This window comes from Zootoca vivipara, chromosome 10, assembly GCF_965207765.1.
Source record: "Zootoca vivipara chromosome 10, rZooViv2.hap1.1, whole genome shotgun sequence".
Lineage (NCBI taxonomy): Eukaryota > Metazoa > Chordata > Lepidosauria > Squamata > Lacertidae > Zootoca > Zootoca vivipara.
In genome coordinates this window covers 40033023-40054311 of record NC_142593.1, presented here as the reverse complement: position 1 = coordinate 40054311, position 21289 = coordinate 40033023, and the positions used below count along the sequence as shown (strand labels likewise).

The window sequence follows — 21289 nt, the reverse complement described above, 5'->3', positions numbered from 1 at the left end:
CATGCAAGTAGCTAATGCTTTATGAGCTGGGAAAGCCGCCTTCTGCACAATCAACCGTGGGTGTCGGCGGCTCCAGAGGTTGTCCATGGACGAGGGTTTCGTCACTCAGGCACGTTGCAGGAGCAAAGGTGTTGAGCCCAACACTGGGTGCCCTGGAGGCTGAAAGAAGGCAAGAGACTATCAGAATTTGCAAATGATCTAGCCTGGGTGAATTACTCAATGCAGGACCTGTGGTTCACACCAGCTGGGAAAAAATGCAGGTGAACCAGAATTCATTGGGGCTTGCCTGCTGTCAAGTCACTCGGCCAAGAGGTAACAGCTTAGAGCTAGGGATGGAGAAGTCGTTTGGTCTAATTTTTGCAGTGAACTGAACCAATTTGATGGTCCCAAACTCAGCTCCTGATTAGATTACATGCTTCTCTGGATTTTGCAAGGCAGTTATGGTACGCAAGCAGCAGGCACATAAATACGGATTTTACAATCCAAAGGCGTATTTTATGGAAATGCATATAGCAGGCACCCCCAAACTTCGGCCCTCCAGATGTTTTGGACTACAATTCCCATCTTCCCCAACCACTGGTCCCGTTAGCTAGGGATCATGGGAGTTGTAGGCCAAAACATCTGGAGGGCCGCAGTTTGGGGATGCCTGGCATATAGGCATTGAACACCATTGAAAAAGCCTGAAAACACCCCCATTCCACCCCCGCCCTGCCCCGTGCCACCCCTTTTTTGCGCACAAAATAGAGTTAGGCAGTCCTCCAGTGAAAATGCAACAGGGTGGATTTAGGCTGATCTGGGCACATTGATCCCATTGTCAAATGTTGTTTTGTGGCCCTCCAGATGTTGTTGGACTCCAACTCCCATCAGCCTTTGCTAACGTGGCCCATAGTGAGGGATGGTGGGAGTTGTAGTCAAGCAACACCTCCAGGGCCACAATTCCCTTCTTATAAGCAGTAATGGGTGGTGGCACTTTTCCTTCTCCACCGGATTTCTTTGGGGAAACCCTTTCTATAGGGTGCCTCAAAGCACTCTTTTGGAAGCCAATTGTTCAGAACGTCCAATTGTTTTCCTTGAAATGGGGTTCCACCAAATGTATTCAGTGACTAATCTAAACAGCGTCCCCACCCCCCGGCAATGCAGATAATAGTGCTTGTAGCTTTTATTCGTTGAAATAAGTGGAAGCTTTCTAGTTTTCCCACGATGTAATTGTACAGATGCACAACAATGAAATGCACATATATATTCCAAGAGAAGCATGGGATCCCCTAGTTATTAGGCTCATGAGCCATTCACACAGACCCTACTGCTTCCTCTGTGCATTGTTCAGCAAGCAAATCACACAATAGTCACAAAACAGTTGTAGAGAAAGGAGGAAAATGTAATCTAAAAGCAGATAAGGACTAAATAGCACCACCTAAGGTATCAGCAGATTCCCTGGCTCCATACTTTCCTACTGGGGTCAGCTGCCTACACTGATGCACATAATCTGATACGATTTTATCCTTTTTAAAAAGCTCATGGATGCTGTTGAATGGGTCTTGCATGTTCTCTGCTGTATATCAGGGACAGCTATAGAAGGCTCTGGAGGAAAAAGTTCAACTCACCACACCATATCCTAGTGTTGATTTGCAAAGTGCTAAGTTTTTATCATGATTACTCTGCAGCAGCGATCTTGCTTTTGGGATTTCCTTCATGTTTGTTTCTGGAAGTCTCATTAATTCAGTGTTTCATTCATCAAAATCTGTTTTTATTTCATGTTTTATCTGTTGGTAATGATTTTGCTATGATAAGTTTGGGTGTTTTCCACCCTCCTTTTCCCCACTTTTCCTTCCTTCCTTCCTTCCTTCCTTCCTTCCTTCCTTCCTTCCTTCCTTCCTTCCTTCCTTCCTTCCTTCCCTCCTTCCCTCCTTCCCTCCTTCCCTCCTTCCCTCCTTCCCTCCTTCCCTCCTTCCCTTTTCACTAAATTCTACTGTCACTAATGGGAGGAGCTGGCTTTTGCAGAAGATGGTTTTCCCATAATTCTCCTGGATGTCATGCATTCTGGGTAAAATAAAATAGAGATTGCAGCCCTCGGTGGGAGCCCCACCTCTCCTGGAATGCCATGAAACAACAGAAAGCCCCGGGAAGAAATATTCAGATTGAATGGGACTCTCACTTAGGCTTTGCCTGTCAATTTTGGTTTCTCCATCTTATGTTCAGTTCTTTGCATTTCCAGATCAGTCTGCAATATATAGAGAGCTGGTGTGAACTTCGAAGGGTGGCTGCGCTACAGTTCGCATATTGTTTCAGAAAGTGCAGGTTAGATAGATCCAGTTCCCATCGCTACCCACAGTTCACTGTTTCATTCATCTGAAAAACAAATGAGCATTCCCATTTTGATGCCGTTCTTGTGGCAAGTTTGACAGCTTTATGGAATCAGGTCACATGGTGGATTAGCTACATAGCATAAAGCAGCCTTTCTCAACCTTAGGTTCCCAAATGTTGTTGGACTACCACTCCCATCACCCCTGACTGCTGCCCCTGCTGGCTGTAGATGATAGGAGTTGTAGTCCAACAACATCTGGGAACCCAAGGATGAAAAAGGCTGGTGAAAAGGATAGTCTCTAAACATGGGCACATGAAAAAGTGTGGGAGAGTTTATGGAGTCAGCTATGTAGTCAGAGTTATGTGGCACAACATGTAATTAATCACCAGGGTTACTTAAAAAAAGACAGGCACCAAGGGTGATTGCAAAAGCTGGACTCCTTCAAATGAGTGTCTGGGTGCCATGCTGTGTTGAAATGAAGTCTAAACAGACAGAGCAATCTCTTGGTGAGTAAAATGGGTATATAGGGAAGTGTGCTTTTCAGCAGGGCTGGCCCACCCATGAAGCAAGGTGTACTGGCCTGGCCCAGATAAGGAAGCCTGATAGTTAACTCTTTATTGGCAAGAGAAAGACAACAGCTTCTACAGTGCTCTGGATAAACATACAAACACACACACGCTTCTGGCCTCTAGGCAGCTGTCCATAGGTCTGGGCTCTATGGAGCAGTTGTCGCAAGAGTGGGGCCCCTCTCCTTCTCTGGCTTATATCCCCTCCTCTGATAGGTTGTGTGCTCGCAACCTGAGACTTCTCCTGCACATAGCTGCCAAGTTTTCCCTTTTCTCACGAGGAAGCCTATTCAGCATAAGAGAATTTCCCTTAAAAAAAGGGATAACTTGGCAGCTATGCTCCTGCCATAGCTGCCAAGCTATCCCTTTTTTAAAGGGATTTTCCATTATGCTGAATAGGCTTCCTCGCGAGAAAAGGGAAAACTTGGCAGCTATGGCTCCTGCATGGAAGTCGCTGCTGCTCTTCATATGAGATAACTGGGCATGGATACTCCAGTTTACTAAACTGATTACAAGCTATGTAATGCCATTAGCACATTCCACAGTGTTGCAAGAATGTATAGATGCAAAGGCTATACCAGGAATTAGAAGGGATCTAATTTTATTATGCTTAACACCTCCTAAATTGCAAGCTGTGGCTAAATCCACCACTTATTACTGATTGGATTGATAAAAACATGGGGAATTTGGGTTGTGGGAAAGATTTCATTTGAAATTAAAGGCACATGTAACCTGTTGCTTGTGGATGTACTGATAGAAGAGTGGCCACCATTTTATTATGTATGTCGATTCAATAAGAACAATGCAGAAAGGCTCAGCTTCCGTTTTTTATTTCAAAATATTGAAGGAGGGAAGGTGCAGCATGAAGAGAAAAACCAAAACAAAGAAATCATTTTGAAATTGCAATCTTTGCTTATCTCTGATTTTTCTCATTCTGTTTATATCTTGAAATGCACACTAGATATTGTCTGTTTTGAGTGCCTGTGTGTGCATAAATACATTCAGATCTAAAATAAAATTGGCCCAAATTGTCTTTATATGCACTGTATTGCTTTAGCCTTTTAACTGCACACCATCATGCCCCAAAAAGTGAGTGCCACATGTTTACTTACCTCTGCACACATAAATCTGAAAGCGGTTGGGTACCATATAGGAGACATCCCCTGTGAACAGTTACTGAAAGTGTTTCAGAGAGGGGCGAGTAGCTGCATGATATCACATCATATTATTTATTGCCCAGCATAGGGACCTGGAGTTTTATGAAATTTGCAATGTAAACAACTAAAATGAGAGAGGAGGGTGATATCCAACAATAGCCATACTCTATGGACCTCCTCTGACTGTGACTAACATTAGAGGTAACCCATAGAGCAGTGAACACAACCATTTTGAACATTAACATCAATTATTCTAAGGCTTTTTAGAAACACTTTACTGAAAGTAAGCCCTTCTGCAGTCAATGAGACTTATTTTACTGTAGGGTTCCACTGTAAAGGGAGTTCTGGACATTTGTTGAAAAATTCAGCCCCTCCAAAAGGGAATTTTCATCTTAATACTTGAACACCACCAAAACTCATTACAGCACTGCTTCAAATGCTTAGTCTCCCAAGAAACAAAGAATGCAGGTATCTTAATGCACTGGAAGTTTAGCTCTTTGTGCCACTACTGTTTCACTCACATTCAGAAACATCTTCCTGATGGTGTTGGAGGACATTTCATTTTTGGGATTGTGCATGTCCATATAATTGTGCATTTCGACACACCACCATAATTATTACCATAGATTATAGGGAGGAACAAGTCTGAGGTCTGGCCAATTTTTAATAAGATGTATTAAATGCAACCTTGAATAGTTCACATACTGTTGCTGGTTCCGCCGTCGGTGCTTTGATTGTTAGCAAATGTTTAATTCTCACTTCATTTTCTGCCTTAATCTTCAGAGTTACAGCAGAAAGGGTAAACAACACACACTTTTCTGTCTCTGCACTCCCGGGACAAATTTCCACAGGTTGCAATTATGCTAAAATAAGCCAGGGGAAGGGTGACTACATTCTCAACTTGCATAAATCACCATAGACCTGGAGTCCAGATTTCAGCTGTTCAAAAAATAATGTCATGAATATTTGAGTCCATAGCAAGTCTTGAACTGGTGACCTAAAGGATGTCAGGCAATGTTTAAGCATGTGCTCTTCCACCCAGCAATACACTAAGGATGGAACTTTAGGGGACCATCTGATAAAGCTTCATTCCACCAAAAGGCTAGAGTGGATCAGGTAACACTCACTCTCCTCTTTAAAGGCTCCCAAGTCAGACTTGCTCACTCGTCTATGTAGCTACGACATCTGCTCCTGCCTTCAGCCTTTGCTTTACCCCACCTCTGCCTTTGCCTCACCCAACCTTTGCTAGGAGCCAGGTTTTACACTAAGCAGTGTTTCCTCAAACTTAGACCTCCAGCTTTTGCTTGCACTACAACTCCCACCCCCCTGACCACTGGGTCCTGCTAGCCAGGGATGATGGGAGTTGTAGTCTAACAACAGCGGGAGACGCAAGTCTGTGAAATGCTGCACTAAGGCACCAGCCAAAATAAACAAGCCAAACTTTCCCAACCAAATACATGTGTGCCTCTTTAACTTTTCTCATTCATCAAGATCATTGTTTGGCTTCTGATCACATGCAGTAACCTATATGTCATAGCCTACAAGTAAAGCTGTGACAATTATGGCACTATGGCCAGAGGCTGTACTTGCTTAATTGAGATTGAAAACCAGCCACACCACCTCCTATTCTCAGGAAAACAGGGACTGCACCTGCTTCTGATGCTTGGATGCTAAGCTCTTTAGCAATGGACAAGTTTGTCAATTTCATTTTTTTTCTGCTTTTCATTTTTCCAATCTTAAGTTCAGTTTTCCCCATTTCTGATTTGTTCACAATTTATTTAACAAAAGTCAGTGCAACCATTTTATCTGCATTTTCACACGACTTTTCAGACACCTTTCCCTCCCTCCCCCCAAATTTGCCTAACATGCACATTTTTGCAAGCAATTCCCCCCAATACAATGTATGACGCTTGTACAATAGTACCTCTGGTTAAGAACTTAATTTGTTCTGGAGGTCCGTTGTTAACCTGAAACTGTTCTTAACCTGAGGTACCACTTTAGCTAATGGGGCCTCCCGCTGCTACTGCGCCGCCGGCGGATGATTTCTGTTCTCATCCTGAAGCAAAGTTCTTAACCCGAGGTACTATTTCTGGGTTAGCGGAGTCTGTAAACTGAAGCGTCTGTAACCTGAAGAATCTGTAACCCAAGGTACCACTGTATATTGTTTTCACTACTATATACATTTTAGCACACTTTCCTCTTATATACATCTTTGTATACTCTTTTGGGTTGGTGAATTGCATCACAAAATTAGTACAAATTTTGGAGGATAACTATGATTTGGTTTGTGTTCAGAAAGTACAAATTAGGTAAGTCCATATCAGTGCCGGATTTACATATAAGGTAAACAAGCTATAACTTAGGGCCCCACTCTCTTGGGCACCCCAAAAAATGTAAAGGAAAAAAACACCTGGATGTATATTTCCAAAATATAAGATAAAAAATAAATAAAATAAAACCTACATACAGCAACAGTGTTTGGTCCATAAGTTACCATACAACACAAAAAAACAGTGGCAATTTGTTGTTGACAAAGGACAGCTGGACATATAAAGGGCCCCATTACTTTCAGTAGCTTAGGGCCTCACCAAATCTAAATCCAGCCCTGGTCCGTATTAAAATGCAAGCTGAACAAATTTTCCCCACCCTTGTCATCCTGTTGACCTCTTTAAACTTTATGGCTACTATTGCATACTATGTTTCAGCTAGTCCTATTCTCTATGTACCATTTTCTCTGAAGCATTTTTCTCAAGGAAGTCTGTTCTTATCAGCTTGATATCTGATATGCTCTTGATCTAGGAGCTGCATGTTAAAATGACTGATGGAACAGGATCAACAAGGAAATGGCTTTGGAGCTTCTGCGGTCCACAGCTCACATTTCCCTCGGATTTTTTGTTCTTCCAAAACTGGCATGCTTCCTTGCAGAGGGTTCCTCTTTGCAAGAATGCCAAAGACAGAACTGAATCAATTGAATGAATGAATTCTGGTCCTTTCCAGCTCTGTGGTTGCTCTAATCAACCAGCCAGAGATGCTTTAAGGAACATCTGGACAGGTAAAAGCTAAACTCCATGGTCAAAGTGATATTTATCAGAGGAAAGGAAGAAAGACCGGTTGTCAAAGTTTGCTGGTGCTTTTAATCTTCACAAGATACATCTACTCTTAAAAAGCTGGTTCACACAACTGAGTTACTGGAGCCTGATAATCAACATACTGGGAATTTTGATGCTCAGGCATGTCGTGTGAGCATCAACATGCAATGAGTTGCTATGCACTGATTCAAATTGATCTGACACAGAACAAGCCCAGTTAAACATTCATTGGCCCTCACCTAAGAAATGTAAGCTGCAGGTGTCCATCACATGTGTGTAGCAATTTTCAAAGTGGTGAGACCAGTAAAATAGATTCCAAAGGATTAGCTGGATCCAGGGGTGAAGGAAGGTGTCATGACACCCGGGGTGGTCGTTGCTATGTAGGGTGCATGTGTGGCGTCGCTATGTATGATGCATGAGCCATACGTAGCAACGCCACACATGTGCTGTATAGTGGTTTGCCACTGTCGCTGCTCCAGCACCGTAAGGACAGTGCCAGGATCCCTCCGTTGCCGCTACAGCAGAGGATCCTCCGTTCGTGGCTGCAGCCGCAAGCAGAGGATCCCGGCACCACCCATACAGCGCTTGGATTCAAACTACAAGAAAGAAGATTCCACCTAAACATTAGGAAGAACTTCCTGACAGTAAGAGCTGTTCGACATTGGAATTTGCTGCCAAGGAGTGTGGTGGCGTCTCCTTCTTTGGAGGTCTTTAAGCAGAGGCTTGACAACCATCTGTCAGGAATGCTTTGATGGTGTTTCCTGCTTGGCAGGGGGTTGGACTGGATGGTCCTTGTGGTCTCTTCCAACTCTATGATTCTGTGATTCTAACCCTTCCTCACTTTCTCTTTTCATTTATTCCTTTTTTTCCTTCTCTCATCTGACTCAAGGCCAAAGTAGATGTGATGTCAGTCATATCATTAGCCCTGTATATTTTTAAAGAGAGGGTTTGTCCGTCCATCCTAGAATTGGATCATAATCACGTGAGGGATGGCAAAAGGAACAAGCGCACTAACTCTGCCCCCTTTTAGTCACCATCATCATTGCCCTACATGAGTTGGAGGCAGGGGGCCCAACTTGAGTAAAATATTGGAGGGCAGGTAAGTCCTACCCTACATGATCACAAGGCTCACACACTATTTGAATGGTTATGCCCATCAACTTGGGAGCAACAGCCTTCTCAAATATTTTTTGGGGGGCTGAAGGGGCCTCGGCTCCTAATGGTTGGAGGGCAACTTTGCGAAGCAGGGAGCCTCCTGTGCTTCTGGTGGGTCTCTGCACATTTGAGAACCCTGCAGAAGTTCATAATGCTTCACAGTTGCCCTCCAACTTGTGGAGGGCAATGTGAATACAACGGAGAACAGAGCTCATCTCTACTGACCCCTCACCTATGTGATTACTATGAACAGTCCCAGAGTGTCTGAAGGCAGCTAATGAATCAAGATATTCTTAAGGGGCAGACTTCCAGAAATACACTCCAAAGCTTTCTCAAAATGTTGAGACAATTTCAATGTCTCCCTTCACTTGGAACAAGAAAGACCTACCTCACTTTGTTTGGGATTTGAAGCCACCTGGAGGTCCACGTTCTGTTTGACTGGAGATTTTAGTGCTAATAGTTATCTGTGCTTGCTCAATGAGCGCAATAAGTTATTCCTAGCCTTCTCTGCGTCAGCACAAAATAAAGCTCCTGGAGATGACATGTGGGTGGTAATTTACTCTACATCTTCCCATGGCCTATTTTCATTGTGTATAATGCAATTCATATTTTTCTATAATTTTACTCTTCCCAGGCAGGAAATGCTTTTTCTAAAATAAAAACAACTACACTTGTCGGAGACAAAAACAGCTTGTGTCCGAAGGTTTCTGTATTTCAGAAGTGGCCATGCTGCTGTTATTCTCTAAACAAGCTATATGTGTGTATGAGCAGCAGCAGTGGCCATGGTGCTGCTGAAATGAGTGTCATTGAAGCCCTGCCCCATCTTAGTAAGCTGCAAAGAATCCAGGTTTAGGAGGGTACCTTGGCAGCTCTGCCACACCACAACAGCCACAACAGTGTATGAGAGATAAGCTAAACATATGTGAAGAAGAGAGGTGTCTTTGCTTCTTCACATAGAATCATAGAATTACTCTCTCCAGTTCTGGGCACCACAATTTAAGAAGGATGTTGACAAGTTGGAACATGTGCAAAGGAGGGCAACCAAGATGATCGAGGGTCTGGAACCCAAGCCTTATTAAGGATGGTTGAAGGAGCTGAGTATGTTTAGCTTGGAAAAGAGGAGACTGAGAGGAGATATGATAGGCATCTTCAAATATCTCAAAGGCTTTCACATGGAAGATGGAGCAAGCTTGTTTTCTCCTGCTCTGAGGTGTGTGTGTATAGGACTCGAGCCAATGGTTTCAAGTTATGGAGATTATGACTAAACATCAGGGAAAAACCTTCTGAAGTAAGAGCTGCATGACCGTGAAATGGATTCCCTCAGGAGGTTGTGGACTCTCATTTAATTGAGATTCCTGCATTGCACTAGGTTGGACTAGATATCTGCCCTGTTCACATATAAAGTGTGTGTGTGTGTGTGTGTGTGTGTGTGTGTGTGTGTGTAGGCTAAAACTTAAACTAAAAGGAAGATGCAGGGCAGAGAAGATAAACACTGCCCCTTTCTGCATCTCATCTCAACTAATTCCATTATTTTCTGTCATTTGCTTTAGCCTAGTTAATTCCGGTATCAGATTTAGGCTGAAGAAAAGTACCTGCAACCACTGTGAATTAAAGCATTTATGTATTTATGATATTTGTATGTTGAAAATGGCCGTTCTTGGTTTGAGTGATTGGTGCTCTCCCTGCCTGCCTGCCTGCTTCCTATAGTTTCTATGTCTTTCAGGTCTCTCTGACTGGCAATTCCTTCTGCAGATCTTCTCTGCTGCAAATACGGCACCGTTGCCCCATTCAAGAACTGTAGCTAATTAATCATATGCCTCCTAATTGAATGGCTGGAAAACTAAGCAAGTAAATCCATGTATATTTGCATGTGAGAAAAAGCAACCATATCCTAAAGAGGAAAAAGGAGCAGATTTAATTTGGGTGGAATCCAAAGAATTAAGGGAAGGGATATTGCATGCAACAATTTATATTGCATGAGAAACGTTCTAGGTTCAATACGTGGCATCTTCACGTAGGGCTGGGAATGTCTTCTATCCAAAACCCTGCAGAGAAACAGTCCATTACTGTAGATAATACTGGCTAGAGGGACCAGTTACCTGACTCAGTATAAGGGAGCTTCCTATCTGTCTTGGGCAGAAGATTGGGGGGGGGGGAGTGCAGTGGTGCATCACATACCTGTGATGTCATGGGCATGACACATGTCACACATGTATCATCAGGAGGAGGAGCATCATCAGGAGGAGGCCTTGCTTAGTGCTGCACAGATTCAATGGCTGCTCTCATGCTCAGGAGCACCCTGCCTTTGATGTTGCACTGCACACGGCTTGGTGGTCCAGCCGCCTTGCCCCCTCAATATTGGGAGGGGGCTGAGCCCCCTGCTAAGGAAAAGGGAGGGGGCTGGTAACAGCTCTGCCCCCTAGAGCTGATGCACCTGCTTTCTATGCTATCCAGTTGATGCCTTTGTGATTTTGAAAGGGATTTTGATTGACTGGAAGCATCTTCTAATGGAAGAGGAGGGAAGGGGAAATTTATAAATTAATGACCTCATCTCTGAGTGGTGTTACAAAAGATAAAATCAGTTAAAATTAAGCATAACATCAGAAAGACTTATTTTAAATGCTTGCTGATTACACACACACACACACACACACACACACACAAAGACAGACACAGACACACAGACACACACAGACACACTGAGAAGGGGTCTGTCTGATTTCAGCTGGCAGGGAGTTCTGTAGAATTGTAGTCATGTCTTTTCATTGTTTCTAGAAATCTAGAAAAGTTTCATTCATCTGGAAATGAAACATTTCTAGATAAATGTAGACAACATTTCTGAGAAAGTTATTGAAAGAACAACCCCCATATATCCTGAAAACAGACAACACTTTTCACTATTGATGTAAATGATCAGGAAAAGAAATGGGGAATCTTTTTGGTGCATCCCCACTTCCAGCACAGAAAGAGAGGCCTCCATCAGATCACATAGCTACCTGTTGACTGTTGTGTAGGTATTATGATTACTGGGCCATTTTGTGATGAGGATATAACATTGCCAATGGCCCTTGAGCAAAGGTGGAGTTGCCAGTCAAAGGAAAATGAGTCTGTGAACATTCCTCTCTCTCAAACAAATTGAAGTTGATCCAAGAAGGTGTGTTGTGAGAAAGCTAAAGAGGAGGGAGGAATTCTTATGCCTCCGAGCCATGGCAGAGACATGACAGGGATGGGATGCAAAATGCAGTTTGAAATATTTAATAACATCCCTATTGACAAACAGGAAAAGCAGCTTCCTGCTTTGAAATAAAGGTCACAAGTTGTTCACACGGGAGATTAAACAGTAACACAAAAGGCCTGGATAAATTGCAAAAAAAGTAAAACCAGTAATCTTCTACTGGAGGGTATGTAGCTGAGCTGCAACAGAAGCATGGGGTGATCATTGGGGCGTGCATCGGTTCTGTGTGCGAGACGAGGGGTGATTTGGTGAGGTTTTGGTGAGCATTCCAAGATGGAATTGAGCATTCCAAGATGGAATGCTGCCATTAACAAGGAATCTCAAGCCAAATCAGAGACCCTCTAAAATATTGAATTGCTCTGTGGCCTCAGCTGATCCCCAAATGCTGCATTTTGCGACCACCAACCAGATGTCCGTAGAAAGCCCATAAGCAGGACACAAGCACAACAGCACTCTCCACACTTGAGATTTCCAGCAACTGGTATTTAGATACATATTTATTGCCTCTGACGCTGGACACATTCCTGTAATTCTTGGCCTGACTTCTGACTTGCTCCCCAGTCCCGCCCTTTGGTTCATCCTCATGACTTCTTGACTTCTTGACTAAATCCCTCTAATAAATAATACAACTACTAAGAAATAAAGTGTGGTGGAGTGGTTAGAGTGTCAGACCAGGATCTGGGAGACCTGGGTTCAAATCCCCACTCAACCATGAAGCTCACCTTGGGCCAGTCACTTTCTTTCAGCCCCTAACCTATCTCATGGGGTAAGGACAATATGAAGAAGGGACACACCACCTATGCCATTTTGAGTCCCTTGGAGGAAATGCGAGATTTAAAGGCAATCTAAAAATAAAATAATTCCACACCATGTCAATTGCAGCATTAGGGATGAGGGAGAAACTTGATTCAGTTCACATTGGAAGGAGAATCGACTTTGAAAATCACCCAAATTTTGCAATGCAGATCTCCAACCAAGTAATGTAGACAGAAATGCATATACTGTACCAGGTTAAAGTGTGCATAAGAGGCATATCATCTGAAATGAATTACATTATGGAAGATTACTATGCAAAAATGTGCACCATAGGCAAAATCGCACACAATCATTTCTATATTACAGTAGAAGAAATGTGCTGATTAATTTTCAGGATGATTTTTTAAAAATCACAAACTGATATGGAAATGTGGAGAACTCAGCATAAGTATGGAAAAATGAGAAACCTAGAGAAACTGAAATTGACAGATGCTTCCATCCCTACTCGGTGTGCAATTTCACCCTACAAAGCTTAAAGATGTTGCAAAATTTCCTATAGCAGATGGAATAGAACGTCCCACTAATCAAAATTCTGGATTCAGTTGCCAACTGACCAGGAAAACAGGCATGGTCTGTTCCTGTGTCTTTAACAGCTTGTTCTACAGAAATAAGCTGGTGAAATCTTTCACATTGTGGAGACAAGTGTTCTCACTTCTTAAAGGCACAAGAGCCTTATAAAATCACCGACGACCCTGCTTCTCAAATCCAAGATGACTGCAGAGTTTATGTTTGGGAGTAGCATGCTAGAAGGAGAGATCTAAGAGTTTTTAGATCTGCAGCAGAAATTCTCAAGATGTGACTTGACCTTGAACCCTTTAATTTAGGGCAGGTTCAGGCATATCTGATCTATGAACTCCAAGACAGGAGAACAAAAGTGGATGACAATTTAATAATCTGATCTGATAGCTGATTGATTATCATGGAGAATGCCTTCCTGGAGTAAAATTGACATGTGATGTGTGAATCTGCCAGATGTAAGTATGAAGTAACCAGCCTTTATTGGATTGTTTTTGTAACTTTCATAACTATTCCCAGAAGTCATTCTATCAAATATTTGCATTTCTCGTAATCTGTTTGGTAAATAATGTCTGAAATGTAAATTGATTTTAAAAAGTATTATGTTTTCAGTTGTTGTTGTTCTTTTAATATATCAGTCAACCTTTTATCATGTATTTTGTACTGACATTGTCCTTTGTTAATTATGTTTTTCAGTGCTGCTTGCTCAAGTGCAATTTTAAAAAACTTCCATTTCCTCTTGTGCAAGATTTAAATGTATGTTTGAATAAAAGCCAATTTTTAATAATTGCTAATGAAAGTGACATCTTCTTTGGTAACCACTATTGAAAGAAACAGTAGAAAGATGTGAATTTATTTATTGAATGGTGTATAGCCGGCGTTTCCATTTCAGATAAGACCCACAAGGTGGCTGTCAACCAAATACAGCAAAAGAAACTCTAACACATTAAAAAAAAACACCTTAAATAATGCCACAAACTAGTAGAATATTTAAATCAGCAAAAATAAACCTCCATCCATTTCACACTATTTCAGTTAGTGCCCCTTTCAAATGCCCATGTGAACAGCACTGTTTTAACTTGCAGGCAGATAGGTCATCAGTTTCTCATCACTGAGAAGGTCCTGCATAGCGTACTTTACCTACCATACCTTAGATGGCAATGGGACATTAAACAGGCCCTCTCCTAGCAATCAAAGGGTATAGACATCTCTCAAACTGCTACAACCCATGAAGCCAAATTCAGGCTTCAATTTAGGGATGCGTGAGAGGGGCAGGTTCCCTGGGTAGAGGGCAGGGGAACAGAAAACTGCATCCTGCTTTGATGGTGCAGCAGGAGAAACCATACTGCAAGGCACATTGGCAGCCCTAAATCTGGTGCTTTGAAGCTCTGAGCATAGGGCTGGCAGACCTCTCATTTCTCCTGGAGAGAGCCAGTGTGGTGTAGTGGCTAAGAGTGGTAGACTCGTAATCTGGGGAACCGGGTTCGTGTCTCCACTCCTCCACATGCAGCTGCTGGGTGACCTTGGGCTAGTCACACTTCTCTGAAATCTCTCAGCCCCACTCACCTCACAGAGTGTTTGTTGTGGGGGAGGAAGGGAAAGGAGAATGTTAGCCACTTTGAGACTCCTTCGGGTAGTGATAAAGCAAGATATCAAATCCAAACTCTTCTTCCCTGTCCTGCCATTGACAGGGAGGGGAGGAACAGGGGTGGAGTTTGCAAATGGCAGCAGCAAGCAGAGCTTCTCCAGTTTGCCTCCCTTGTTTGCAAAACATGGATTTGTTTCTCTCCTCGCCACAGCTTGATGGGATGGGAGGAAAAGCAAGCAAAGGCAGTCCCCACTTGCTGCTATAGCTTGCAAACACCCAAACCAAGCAGGACCACTCTCTTTGCGAGCATGGAGGCTGCCTTAAAGTGCTTTTCAAAAGCTCTGCTTGAAGCAACTTTTGTGAGACTCTTCTCCCCTACCCTGCTGCTGTCCACCTGCAGGAGAAGCATGTGAACTGCTTCAAGCCGTGCTCTCGAGCAGGATTTAATAGCGGCTCATCTACTGATGAGCGGAGATTAAATCCTGCTGCATAGAAGATGAACCATTAGAGACGTATGCTTCCTCTTCCTATTCATTTACAAAAAAACAAACAAAAAACAATCCTTGGTATTTATTCTATAGACACACAATTTATTAAATTTGTACACCACCCTTCATCTGAAGATCTCACAGCATACTGTTATTCTAACCAAATTTAGATCTGCATTGTGACAGCTAGGTGCTCCTACCCCAATATCCTGCTTCCCACCAATTCCTCTGTCACTCTTGTTCATCAAGAGCCATGTGCCTTTTGTTTTTCCTTTGGACTTTGAGAGTCTAGTTAGGAGGTCCATCCATCCATGCCCTCTTCCAGGATATTGCATCCCACCATATTGTTGATCTCACAAGCATGATTGACAACTCCACCACTGTTTTCTGTAGGCAGCTAAAACAGGAAGTCTATCAACCCCATGTTGGGCTGCCACATATGGCTGGTGGGCTGGATTGGGCTTGGCACAGGCCTGAATAAGGAAGAACATACCCCAAATGTAACACATATGCGGCACTGGCTCACACACCACATCGCCTACCAATTCCAGATGCTCTCTTCCAATGTGTGGTCTCCTGCAGCTCCGTTCGGGAAGCTTCAAAGCGAGCAGCCAGCTGAACTGTTTTGCTGTGGGTCAGTTTAAGCTTCTCCTTTGATGTCATTCCCCTGCCCTTTTCTTTCTCTGTGTTAACGAGGGATAGGCTTTCATCAGCCAACTGTTTTGATTTTAATTATTTTGAAATCCGCAGCTGAGATTACACTGAGTAATGCAGCCCATTATAATAAAAAAGGGAAAGGGATGTTTACAGGAGTTTGTGCTGCTAGTGCAGGGGAATCAAAACGCCTTCATCCAGGCTGAAAAGTTGGACACCCCGCCAGTTCTGCCAGCAGCTTGCGCACTCCGAAAGGAAACCCTGCCCACTCAGGGGGATTGGCAGGGAGCCCAAAGGCATGGCTTTTGTTTGTGAGGAGGAAGGCTGACCTGCACAGAGTGGTTATAAGCACACGGCCGTTTTGTTTTGTGCTGGTTCAGGACCCAAACAAAGCAAAGCAGAAATGGGCACAGGCATCGTGTGACATTTGCCCTGCTGTATCCTATGGAATTCGGACCCACGCCTTTAATGGGCATCAGTAGAAGAGCATGTTTTCCAGAGTGCACTCTTTTGCGTGGAAGATTCCACTTCCTCTTTTGAAATGAACGGCTGTAAGAGCTTCCTGTGGGCAGACAAGCCATTAAATGTACAGTTGTAAGAGCTTCGTGCATGCAGAGTATCTATAGGTCTATGGTTAGGGTGCATAACTGGGACAGGGTTTCAGCCTGAAAGTATGTGTGTGTGTGTGGAGGGGGGGGGGAGCTGTAGAGTAGGGCATAATTTCCCCCAGGATATACCTTTCTAGGCAATGAGAAAAACATGATAGGATGGTCCAGTGTGTACAGAACATAGATGGGGACACAGAAGGGAAGTTTTCATTGTGTTCTGAACTTAAACAACGGAATGAAAGCATACATAGAGTTGGTGTAATTTTGTAAGCAGTATCAAACCACTTCAAACAGAATCCTGGGTACCAGGTATGCCATCTGGTGGGAGGGGTTGCCCCCCCCAAATTCAACGAAGGGGCTGGGCCCCCTCACAGTTAAGGGATGCCTGTGTGTGCACGCCGTAGGACAGGCATACGTCATACGTATGAGCTGCAGGGCATCTGCACGACATGTCAGCACACCCCTCAATCACCCTAAAATCACACCTTTCAGTATATTGCACTGCTTTGTAATTGGAAGCTAATAGGTCCTAGCTTTTAATAATCCATCTGGAGAGCTTTCTTCACAATCCATTTCCACCTTGCTCAATGAAAGAACCCCGTGTGTACTAAAGCATGCAGGTTTCTCTTTTTAAAAAAGGGAAGAAGCTTTTCTTGCATATCGGTTGTCATTCTGCCTGCACAGTAATATATCTTACAGGGATATACAAGTTACAGGGAACCAGGCAGAGGGCCTTCTCGGTAGTGGCACCCACCCTGTGGAATGCCCTCCCACTAGAGGTCAAAGAGAACAACAATTACCAGACCTTTAGAAGGCATCTCAAGGCAGCCCTGTTTAGGGAAGCTTTTAAGGTTTGATGGATTTTTGTATTTTAATATTTTGTTGGAAGCCACACAGAGTGGCTGGGGGAACCCGGCCAGATGGGCGGGGTATAAATAAATTATTATTATTATTATTATTATTATTATTATTATTATTATTATTATTATTATTATTATTATTTCTACTGATGCGGCTTTGTTTTGGTTTCCATAAATCTCCCACAAGTTGTTCAACTTATCTCATGCCAAAATGAGCAAAAATGACTGCTGCATAACCTTGTATCTCTACCAGCCTGGTCTCAAAACCCATACTCTTAACAAAGTGCTCTTAACAAAGATCTGAGCAAGGACAGGAGGAATTCTTCTCCCTCACCATATCATTGCAGCCCATCTGCACCACCACTTCTTGGGTCAGGCTATGCCAGCCCCACTTGTGGGCCCCAGCCCAGTCACTGAAGACCAGTGGTGTGGATGGGCCTTGCTTCCCTAGTGCATTTGCAGCAACATTCAGTCAAGCAGAGCTGTATGTAAGATGTGCTTAGAGAAAAACCAACCAAAATCCTACGTTACGCTACATCACAGAAGGACTTCTGCGAACTGTTTAAAATTATGCAAATGATTAGTACAGGTGAAACTCGGAAAATTAGAATATCGTCAAAAAGTGCATTTATTTCAGTAATGCAACTTATTGTTTTTTATTTTAATTTTAATTTTTACAAACACTTTCTTTTGGAAATTCCACAGTAATACAACAAATAGCTGCAATAATACAAAAATAAACATCACTATTACATTTCATTAATTACATTCCATCTATAATTGACCCGCCTAATGACAAATAATTACAATTACAACAAATAAAGGCTTGACATATCTTGCTTTGCATGTCATGCATCTATCTCATATATTGGTCTCACCTTTTAAGTTGCATTACCGAAACAAATGCACTTTTCGACGATATTCTAATTTTCCGAGTTTCACCTGTATATTTTTTGCATAATCTGCATATGTTAATCATCCTGAAAGACCCTGTTTGGCCCAGCATTCTGTCCTCATAATGGCCACAAGAACTCTTCCAGAAACTGGTATTCAGAAGCAAACTGCCTCTGACAAGGGACGTAGAACACAGCTTAAATGGTTAGTAGCTATTGTCCTCCATGAATTGGTCCAATCCTCGTTCAACACCATCCAAGTTGGTGGCCATCATTGCCTCTTGTGGGAGTGAATTCCTTCATGAAGCTATGCACTGCGTGTAAAAGTGCTGTTGCAAAAGTTGGGTGTCACCCCCACTCTCTGCAAGATTCCAGGGGGTTCCAGGCACTCACCCAGGCAGTCTGTTTAATCAGAGAAAAGCCATTGTCAACCTTTACTCAAGATTGCAAATCTCTCATAGACTTCTTGCATGAAAACGAAAACGAAAAGTAACATTTGGGTTTGAAGGCTGAAGATAATGTTGGTTTATAAAAAGTAGTTGTGCTGGGTGTTATATTGTAGTAGATGTCTTGAATAAAGTTTATAAATAGCTGACAGAAGTTCATGATTATATATAGCTGCCTGAATTGGAAGTTTCTTAACTTTATTTTTTCTTTCTTTCTTTTAATTCTTTGCTCACTTGCTTTCTTTGTTTTCCCTTCCTCTTTCTTGTCCTCTGGATCCATGTTTCTCTTTTACTTAGATTAATGTTTTAGTTTGTAAAAAAATATATATATTTGATAATAATATTTGTATCTCTTTTTATAAAATCAATAAAATTTATTCAAAAACCCCCCAGTAACAACCACACCCATCCTTTATGGTAAAAACCTCAGGGTCCTAATTAAATAACAATTCAGAGGGAGCCCTTGCCTGTCATTTTAGATAATTGAAAGCAATTCAGCACAAATGTTCTCACTGTTGCCTGGAAAATGCCTTCTTCCACCAACAAATCCATGCAACTCGAGTAGGAAGAAAATTAATTCATTCGACCACAAAGAACGAGTCAAAATGCCCTACGTGACTGGGAATTTCTCAGACTGGAATGGGTTTCCGAATGAAATGCAAGTAGCGGGTGTTTGCAAATGAGACAACTCATCCAGGGATTTCAATAAAAGACGTCTTTATATCTAACTTGCAACTGAGATCATGAATCTTTGTAGATAGAGGACACTGGCCTTTTTTTTTTAAAGTGCTGTTCTGCATTGATGGAATATACTCTCTAAGGAAGCTCATCTAGCGACATTCTTTTTTAAAAATGAAAAATTGAAACACCTGTTTTTACTGGGCCTTCAGTTTATCTGTTTTTTTAAAATGTGATTATTGCTAATGTGCAGTTTTCAATTATTCTGAGTTAAAAGGAAATTAATGAATCATTCTTATATCTATGCTTTATTCAGGGACAATAGCTCAGTGGTTGAACACGTGTCAGGCAAGCCGAGGGTTCCAGGTTCAATCCCTGGCATCTCCACTTAAAAAAGATTCAGTTGCAAAACCATGGACAACTGCTGCTCATCAATCTGGACAATGCTGTGTTATTGGGGCAAATAGTCTGACTTGGTATAAAGCAGTGTTTTCTGTCTCTGATTAAAGCTGAAATTCACTGGGCAGCATCTGCAACCTTGGGGGGGGGGGGAACCAGGCATTTCCCCAGACATAGCTGGCAATTGGCCATCAGAAGCTTTGTCCAGGAAACTGAAAGGTCCGGGAAAATCTGGACATATGGCAACCCATGTTTTCAACAACCTTGACCCCCCCCAAAAAGCTCAACTTTTTTGTCCAGATTCTCGCTTTTTGAAACATGGCGACCCTAGATAAACACATATCTGAAAGACACACAATTGTGCATGCTTGCACAGAGCCAAACCTGTGCAAGTGACCGAAAATGTCCTAAAACATGTCACTGAAAGGGTAGAACGGGGGTGGGGAGGAACGGGGCAGGGTGCACTTATGTACAAATAGGTATTCATCTCTGCTGATGTGTGCAGGGGCTGGGAACAGAGCCCCATGTGAAATGGCCGTCGACAGTATTTTTAGGAGGCTGAACAAGCATGGATTCAAAAATACACATTGACCCCTGTAGTCATTCAGAGGGGCTGCTTTCTTCTTGGCACGAGACAGCAGTCATACCTATTTGCGATGCAGTAAACAAGGTCCAGCAATCCAACCCCAATGGAAGCATTCTGGGAAATCCTTGGTAGTTGAATCTTGCCTTCTTATCTTCACAGTCAGGTGGCTACAGACCCCTTATATTTTGTGGTAGAGCAAAATGGGCATCTGGTTGGCCACTATGGGAACAGAATGCCGAACGAGGTGCAGCCTTTGGTCTTATCCAATGGAGCTCTTCTTCTTATGTTCTTATGATGCCTTAACTCATATTTGACCTCACTTGTTGGTAAAAACTTCCATCACCCTGATCCTTTTTTTAAATAGTAAATTCCCTGTTCACTTCCACTTCGGCTTCATCCTCCCCTCCAGTTCATGGCTTCCACCTCTATCTTCTGCACTTCCAGATGCTAATGCTCAGGCTGTTTCTCCTGCTTGTCCTGCACCTTCTGAACTTCTATCTCTTAGCTGTTTTCTGGGGGCCCTAGTGCCAGCCTGCCTCTCCTGTTCATCAGTGGTACCTCCAAGCGCCAAATCTTCCCTCTACAGTGTGGGCACACCACAAATGCTTAAGGGCGGTCATATAAAACAGCTCCGCGTTACAGTTTGGCCTTTGCCTGTTGCTGAGCTTTCTGTGTGCAAATGTCACTGAGTTAATTTGTGGAGTGTTCCATCTCCCTTTATGGATTCAGCCGACTCCTTAAACCAAACAGTTTATATTTGCTGAAACAACAGGCCACTGTGCATAATCTCATCCTACTCATCAGAGAATTAAGATGGTTTACAGTTGGACTGTCATCAGCCAGTTGAATATGCAGGTGAATGTACTACCCTAAATGACTGTATTAGGTTATATGAATGCACAGCTTAATGGAATTGTGGGTAATAGAGGAAATAAACTCTGACCAAAATATGTAATTGACATTTGCCATTTGAAGCAAAAATCTCAGCTGAACAGGATTGAAAGACAGGGAAAAACAACAACAGACTAAATGCTGAGAGCCAAATTTGATTTCCTGTTTGACAATTGCTTGTACTTTTACAAAAGGGTATTAATTTCCTGCAGTCCACGCAAACCATCCAAACTCTTCATGACCCGTTTGCGGCACTTTCAGAATGTATATGCCAAATAAATCATTAAACGCCTTCAAACCTTTGACCATTGATAGTTGGACATTTGTAATAGGTCTCCGCCTTCAATATAATAATAATA

The 21289-nt window shown here is 42.7% G+C and overlaps 1 long non-coding RNA gene across 1 annotated transcript in view; it reads right to left on the bottom strand.

Moving 5' to 3' along the window:
- The window catches only part of LOC148684447 (uncharacterized), a 38468-nt gene extending 22731 nt beyond the window's left edge, over positions 1 to 15737 (bottom strand). Inside the window, exon 1 of the long non-coding RNA XR_015946006.1 lies at positions 15458 to 15737. This is a non-coding gene — a long non-coding RNA (uncharacterized LOC148684447). The remainder of the gene's footprint in view (positions 1 to 15457) is intronic.
- Positions 15738 to 21289: the final 5552 nt, after the last annotated feature.